Source organism: Lynx rufus, unplaced genomic scaffold (assembly GCF_022079265.1).
Source record: "Lynx rufus isolate CCGP_SWC_20201006 ecotype Redwood Valley unplaced genomic scaffold, mLynRuf1.p SCAF_1, whole genome shotgun sequence".
Lineage (NCBI taxonomy): Eukaryota > Metazoa > Chordata > Mammalia > Carnivora > Felidae > Lynx > Lynx rufus.
The window spans coordinates 191,700,254-191,709,308 of NW_025814823.1; positions in this window are offsets into that span (position 1 = coordinate 191,700,254).

Here is a 9,055-nt window from a genome sequence, read left to right on the forward strand (position 1 = left end):
CCTGATTCATGGTCTCTCCTCTGGAGAAGGGGAGGAAGACATGGCACTGAGTGCACACCCTCCAAATGGCATGCGCTCTGCACGGGGTTCGCTGTCTTTGTCTACAACAAGAAGAAAATAAGAGTATGGATCCTTCTGGACTTAGAATGGGGTTCTGTCCCAATAAGCCCAGCATAAGTTGAAGATATCATAAGTCAAAAATGCATTTAAAATACCTAACCTGCTGAACACCAGAGCTTAGTCTAGCCTACCTTAAACATGCTCAGGACATTTAGATTAGCCCACAGTTGGGCAAAAGCATCTAACACATAGCTGATTTTATAATAAAGTGTTGAATGCCTCATGTAATTTACTGAACACCGTACTGAAGGTGAAAAACAGAACAGTTATATGGGTGCAGAATGGTTGGAAGCCTATGGGTTGCGGACCCTTGTGGCCAGCCACAAGCAGCCACTGCCCCATCCCCACAGCATGAGAGAGGATCATACAGCATGTATCACCAGCCTGGTAAAGATCAAAACTCACCATCTGAAGTATGGTATCTACTGAATGAGTATCACTTTCACGCCATCATGGAGTCAAAAGATCATAAATTGAAACATCACAAATTGGGGACAGTCTGTGCTTATTGTGTGGGATTTGAGGGTGGATTAAATGAGTTAAAACACATCAGTTACAGAGAACAGTACCTGGAAGACGACAGGCTCCAGTCACTACAACCTAATCTCACACTGGCTCACGCTGTAGAATAGCCTGGTATGCTAATTCAGAGTGGGGGCTCTAGAGACATTTATATCTAACTATGAATCCTGGATCTGGCATTTAGTTTCTATTTACTGTTTAGCCATTTCTATCACTTTAACTCTACTTTCTGAAAATTTCTTTTTAGCTCTGGGTTTGTTTTTTATTTCTTTTTCCAAATATAAAATATTTCAATCAATCCAATATAGAAAATAAAGTGTCAGGCATCCAGTGCACACTCCTAGATTTAACAAATGTTTACAAGGTGTTTCAGATCTAATTTTAAAGAAATAAAATGGTGTAAGATCCAATTAAAGAACTCTCTCCATTTCCATTTCTTTCCTTCACAAGAAGTGACCATTATTCTACAATGTGTGTATCTCTCTCCTACAGGTTTTCAATACTTGCACTACATATGTAAATGTCCACAAAATACACATAGTATTTTTTTTGTTTGCTTAAAAATTTCACATAAATCACATCATACTGGACTTAGATAGGATTTATCCCAGGAATGAAAGAATAGTTTTAACATTTAAAATTCTATGGATAGAATTTATCACATAAACAGATTACTAAGGATATGACACATGCTTATCTGGATATAGCACAAGTATGTGATAAATACTTCCCTACCCATTCATAATAAAACTCTCTTCAACTTGCTAATGTATCATGTTAGGCCAGGGTTTCTTAACCTGGGCATGACTGATATTTGGGGCTAGAAAATTCCTTGTTGTGGGGGCTGTGTGTTACGGTAGAATGTTTAGCCTGTAGTACCCTCCTATTCCTTACAATCAAAAATGTCTCCAGACATTGTCAAATGTCCGCTAGGGACAAAATATCCTTTGATTGAGAACCACTGTGTTAGGCAAGTTATTAATCCATGTAAGATTCAGTTTTATCCCTTCCAAAATGGAGAAAATAATAGGAGCAACACTATAGGAATCTGCAATAACACGATATAATGCATTTATCATACTGGCTAGCAATTTCACAATAAGATGTCAGTAAGTGCACTTGGCTGATGGTGGTTGTGGTGATGGTGGGGATGTCAACGTCGATGAGGACATGAGGATGTTGTTGAAATACACACAAATGTGTTTTTCGTTCTCAGGATTCTCTTCTTTCTCTTGGGCCCTCTTCATTCATCACTGAGGCCTTCTGCAGTCATTTCCTCCAGAAGGGATGACAGCAGAAATGCACAGAGACAATGATGAGGAGTCAACTGCCAGCCCCAGGAATGGGTGGTATCTTATGGATTGGATATGGGATTAGATATCTCATGGATTAGAATAGGTAGGATCTCATGGATTTAAGAAAGGATCTGCTAACATACAAATTTCCCACTGTGGTCTAGCACTGACATCCTGGGCTGAAAAGAAGAGACGGGTGTTCCCAGGAGGATTAGAAGTCAGAGGGGTCCTAAAAAGGAGGATCAGACTTGAAGGGCACATGCCAAAGGGGAAGGGGCTACCTCCAGAGGCCTCCTGTCTTCTGGGGGGCATCCCATCAGGGGTACTCTGTCTGTACCCCACACACATGAGAACAGGTGAGCTCCCACATCCCATCTACTCTGTTACCATAAACAGTGCTTATCATCTCACTAAGGCTTCTAGGAGCTGGGCTCCCAGACTGGGTCCAGCAGGGAGGGAATGCCATATCTACTTTCAGCACACCATGCACTCACCACTGCTGGCTGGCCAGGGGAATACTGTTGCACACTGGACCTTGTTGGATAACCCATGTATTGTGACCTGTGGGAACACCTTTCCTGGACACCTTGATGGCCCTTGACACCTGGAGAAAAAGAGTGTGTGGAAGAAAAAATCATCTAGCACCCGTGCCTCACCATTGGATGCAACAGACAGGAACCAACCCAAGACTCCCATGTTACACTACAATTTTGTAGAAGTTACTTTTTATCATTATTACTCATATTTGATGCTGGGCAAGTAACGTAACTTGACTGAGTCTCAATTTCCTCTACTGTATGTGAGCCTGAAATCACTCAGTTCTAAAATTTTATGATTCCTCTCCCTCTACTTTTGCACAGATTAACTGTTCTTCATAAATATGTAGTAACTGCTTGAGAAATATTCAGATGTCATCAGTTTTAAGTCACGAAAGATTGAGATGTAAAAAATAAAATAAAAATGAGAAGTTGGGCTACTTTAGCAGACAGTATGAATTGAGCGCCACAGAGAACTTGCTTATAAAATACCAAATTAATGGCAGTTTGGCTCAGTTTTTATTCACCTCTCTTACTTTCATCTGCTATGATTTTTAAATAGTGCCTACACCTGAGGCCAAAGCACACTGACATTAAAACAGATCACCCAGATTTTTATAATCAACAGTGAAATGAACATCAGAAATGATAAAATAAGTGATCTTAAGGAAAGGGCCATTACAGATATGACCCTTGTTTCTTGAATAAAGCTTTATCCTTATCTAAGCTTTGAGAAGTCAAATAACTTGTCCTCCATAAATATTAAGTGGAGAAGCCAGAATTCAGGGCCGGGCCTTCAGGATTTCAAAGACCACACTCATAATCAGAGAATATCCAGATACAAACTCTATACATTTACTCTACACATTGCATGTGCCATTTATAGCCATATTGTGTGGGTAACTTGCTGATTTAGTTGAATAGCCAAATAGCAAGGCATTTCTTTTTTCTCTCTCCTGATCATTTTCATTCCAGTCCCCTTCATTTACAAAACCCATCACCATTGACAAGTTTGGGTTGCACCTACAATTTCATTCATTAGAGAGAACATCTGGGCAAAACAAAAGCCAGAAACTTTCATAGAAGTTAAGTTACACCTGTGCTGTTGTAACCGAGCCACAGGCTCTCCCTTAAAAACCTTCTCAGGGTATAGCTGGATTCAAAGGGGACTATATTAAAAAATAAGTCATTCATTTCTCAGAACTAATTTTAAATGGTTAGAAAATGAGAAAGTCTGTGCAAATATGCTATGGGTTATTAAATCCTGGTTTGGACTATACTGCAAATGGGTGTGGGTAAATATCAGCTGCGTAATGATAATTACTCAAGTCTGACGAGGCCCCACACAGTCAAAGCTCCCTGCCAAGTAGATTTCCAACTCGAAATTCTGTATACTCAGACTGTTTCTGACTTTTCACTGCAATAAGGCCAGAAACTAAGAAAGAAAAAGAGGACACATTTGACTATAGAAATATTTTTAAATTGGGATGGCAAGAGACCACAAACACAGTCAAAAGACAAAGGACAGAGAAGAGCGGATTGACAACACAGGTGCCCCATGTAGGGTTAATACCTAAAATATCTAAAAAATTCATCCAAAAATGAAACAACCTAATTGAAAAGTGGGCAAAATCATAAAGACGACAAAAGAAAAGAGTGACCAACAACCATAGGAAAGATTCCTGAAATCACTGCTTATCCAATAAATGCAAATTAAAACAAACATATAATTGTTTCGTCTTTCAGATTAATGAGAACTAAAAATGCATGCTACCTAGTGCTGGTGAGAATGTAAGGAAACAGGCACTCCAACACAGCTGGTGGAGGGTAATCTTGTAATATCTATAAAAATCTCCAGTGTGCCTCCCTTCTCATCAATCGGGACCATGTCTGGGTGGTATTCTTATGGAAATACTAAATATCTGCTTAAAGATACAGGCAGTTCTCAAGAATGTCTATTATAATATTAAACATTTTGGGAAAAGATGAAGTGGCCCTTATTGGGGGGTGGGCTGTAAGAATTGTAATTCATTCTTAAATAATAACTACCTGTTAAAAATAATTAGGTACGTGTAGATATACTGGTATGAAAAGATCACAATATATTTTCATTTATAGTGCTAGGCAACAGAAGTTGTAACACAATATTACATTCCATTAATAATGATAACAATAGTAATTACAAAAATAATAACCACTGCAAACAGTTACTGAAAAACGTTTGAAAGGATATAAACTCATCTCTAACGGTAGTTATCTTTTGGAGTTAGGACTAAAGAGAAATTTCACTGTGTCGTGTAAACATTTCTGTATTGTTTGTATCTTTGGCAATTAACATGTATTCTTCTTTCCTCCAATTAGGAAATGCCAGAAAGTATTTTTAAGACTTGATGATCTAATCATTCACTTCAAAGGGCTTCATGAGTAGGGTAGAGCCAATGATTACATGTACATTGCAAGAATGATGATTCTGTACCTAACCGAGGCAAGTTCAGAATTGCTATATAGGACGGAATTCGAGGCAGTCATCTGTTTGAAGGGAGGTAACTGAATCTGCTTTAGTAGAATGTTTTTTCTTGTTTATTTGTTTATAAGAGTGAGGAGCACATGACTAGGAAATATTAACTTTGTTTTAACACCTGAAGTCATTTGGTTTTTTTCTAGGTATCCCTTTACCCACGTAAGAATGGCAGTAAGGATTCCTGCATTATTCCCAGGAAAGCTATGCAAAGCAGATGAATCAATGCAGGTAAAAAAAAAAAAATACATGTAAAGTGGAGGACCCTCAACATGTATGAAGGGTTCTGTGACTCTGGACAACACCCAAGTAATAATATAGCAGTGTTTCTTCAGAAGATAAATTAATGTACTTTTCCTGTAATCCAGTATCTACATCACACCTGCAAGCATGGTTTTGGTCTCTGGATTTGCAACAAACTGCATCAATTGTAGGAAAACTCTTATGAAACAACAGATTGAGGGGTGCCTGGGTGGCGCAGTCGGTTAAGCGTCCGACTTCAGCCAGGTCACGATCTTGCGGTCTGTGAGTTTGAGCCCCGCGTCGGGCTCTGGGCTGATGGCTCAGAGCCTGGAGCCTGTTTCCGATTCTGTGTCTCCCTCTCTCTCTGCCCCTTGCCCGTTCATGCTCTGTCTCTCTCTGTCCCAAAAATAAATAAACGTTGAAAAAAAAATTAAAAAAAAAAAAAGAAACAACAGATTGATCAGAGGAAAAGTTGATCCCGACGAATTCCAACGCCTGGAAATTATACTTGAAAGAACAGAGAGGGATAGTACCGATATTAGCCACACAGCCACCGTTGGTGCTGCTGCTAGTGTTTTGGAAGGAGCTGTCACTGACATTAGTCACCTCCTTTAGATCCTGTAAGAGACAATGACCACTCCAAAGGAATCAGACAAAGAGAGATTAAAAAATAAATAAATAAAACTTTGCTGCCAGACAGACCTGGTTTACCAGAGCTGTGCCACTGGGGATGTAACTCACAGCAGAGTAAACACGAAGCCAGCACTCCCTTCCACTTTGTTCCTTACTTTCTTCCACTAGAGAGATTGTAAGAGCTAAATGCTCACTGCCTCAGTCTTCCTCATACCAAAGGGCAGCCAGGGGACACTGATCATCCCAACTGCAGGGGGGGCATCTGTCCAGTCTGCTTTCTTTCCTGCTTTCTTCTATGGCAAAAATAAACATTTAAAAAAATTTGAAAAAAAGACACATACACAGATGTTCATAGCAACGTCTTTTTTGTAAATGTAAAATAATGTAATTTAAGTATCCATCAATATGTTAAATAAATTGTGGTATATCCATAACATGAAAGACTTATCAGCTCTTAGAAAGAATGACCTAGATCTATCTGTACTGATGGGGATAGAGCTACAAAATATGGCGTTAAGTAAAAAGCAACAGCAACAACAAAATGATTTAAAAAAAACAATAAAATATGCCCCATTTACTTCAAGTAATCACAAAGCAAAACTATGTATTACTCTCTGCACTAATTTACATACGTGCATTCATGCAAAAACATCTGGAAGACACACACACACACACACACACACACACACACACACACACACGCCTAACTAGTAACAATGGGGCAAGAAATAGGTTGAAGGGTGGAGATGAAAGCATAAAATCCCTCTGCTCTTTATTATGGGAATTTTACAAAAAGAATGGGTTCATTTACATTTGTATAGCAAAAGAAATTACTGAAACCATTAGTATCCCAAGAATAGATTCCAAAAGCATCAACCCACTGAGCCTTGCAACTGAAGCAAATACCACCCCTCCCCCCCCACCTAATTCCAAGTGTCCTTCCATTAGAAATGTCTCAAACTTAACAGGAACCCATGGGGGAGGGGAAGGAAAAAAAAAAAAAGGACGTTAGAGTGGGAGAGAGCCAAAGCATAAGAGACTGTTAAAAACTGAGAACAAACTGAGGGTTGATGGGGGGTGGGAGGGAGGGGCGGGTGGGTGATGGGTATTGAGGAGGGCACCTTTTGGGATGAGCACTGGGTGTTGTATGGAAACCAATTTGTCAATAAATTTCATATATAAAAAAAAAAAAGAAATGTCTCAAATACTACTGACAGACTGTTTCCATTTAGGAAACTCAACAATTTAAATTTAGAACCACCACACAAAATACACATTTTGATCAACCTCCTACACTTCCTCGGCTCGGCTTTGAGAAAATGATGATCACTTTCATGACTGTATCACACGAAAACGATCACCATCACCTCCACCACCTCAGCCCGCCGTCCCGTAACGCTGAGGCAGTTACCCGTTTGAGAACAGTCCCAGGCAAACAAATTACAATTATTTACATTCCTGCCTGAAAAGAAAGCAAGAACACTCCCTGGAAAGCTAAAATGCACTGAAGGAAGAAGGCGAGACACAGAAATCACTTCTGACAATGTTCAATTATGAGGAAGAAAAAAGGTGTCTTAGCGTTTTCCTCCTTAAAGTGTCTGTGTGCCTCCTATTTCCAGAAGCTCCACACCATCTCCACCAAATTAAGAGGAAATGGGTTGAGGAGATGGAGGCAGTGAAAGCAAATTGTCCATTCACTACTGGCCGCCTCAGAAGTCATTACTGAACGTATTCCATGGGATAATAAATAAAACTGATTGGATGTGTGTGGTTAAGAACATTAGAGAAACCTGGAGCGCCTTTAAAGAGCGTTGTGCTGAGAGAAGAGAATTAAAAAGTGAGGCATTTCCTCTCTTCACATTTAAATGTGGTGGCTTGGGAGAGAAACCATACTTGAAATGGATAGGGGTAATTTTCCATCATTATAGAAACCTTAAACAACCTCTGACTGCTTCTCCCCTCATCTCTTAGCATCCTAGTAAATTGCAGTTATTTGTTCCAAACAAACAGAAAGGCCCTTGGTAAAATGGAGCAATTTAAGGCTGGAAGAATACGACACCTGTAATTCAATTTCATGGCAGCTGGTTTCACAACATGCTCCTCTCCCTTTACCTATGACATAGGAAACTTCCCTCCCAGCGCAGCAACTCTTCCCTGGCTAAGCCCAGGGCTCAAGACAAGAAGTGGACTTTTACATGGACAGAGACACTCATCACAGACAATGGGCAACTCAGCCTCGGTTCCCCAGGCAGCCTGACATCCACTGGGTGCCCAGGCTAGCGGCAAGTTCTTACTCTCTCAATGGTGTGTGTGAAGCGATCGAGTATTCTAGAAGAAGTTCTCTGGGAAAAAGTGCCCACCGATTATCGCAATCTCCAATACATAAGACAATAAAGGCAGAGCTGCACAAAATGTATTACAGATGCAGATATCGATATATAGACAATTAGAAACTGTCCCTTATAAAAGAACTGAAAATAGAATACAAAACTGCTCAAGGCAACCACGGATTAAAATTTGCTCAGTAGACAGAACCATAGGAAGTTAACACTCAGTGACCTGCTACATTCTGATGCTATTTGATGCAAACCCCCATGTTAAGACTGATATTAATACTTATACTGGGCAATTCTGAGTGAGCACTCAACCCTGTGCTAACCAACTACACTGAATTCTCATAATTCCAGAAGTTGAGAATCATTATTGTCACCCCTGTGTTCGAAATGTGAGAAATGAGTTTAAGAGAGGTTTCAGACCACACAAAGTCACACAGCTGGTCAGAGGTTGAGCAGGCAGTTCAAATCCCAACAGAGTGATCCGGAGTCTGAGCACCCCACAGTCTCCCGCAACCTGCAGACGTGGCTCAGAGGACTCTTTTCAAAATGTTCTCATGGAAACTTTTGGCTTCTGCCCAACGTTTATAAAGTACTATCCCACGCATTGCCTTAGTAGTTTATTATTTCAAATTTTACAGTCAGAAAGGGTGTTATCCTCATTTCGTAGATGAGGACACTGAGACTCAAATCAGTCAAGAGACTTGTCTGAAGCTGCACAACTGACAAGCGGAGATACAAAACTTGAACTCGGGGCTGGACACCAAAATTTGCTTTCCCTGTAGCTCAAAGATTGCAATGCATGTTGCCATTCAGGAGGCTGAAATCAAGTTGGACTCACATGGACACAGTCAG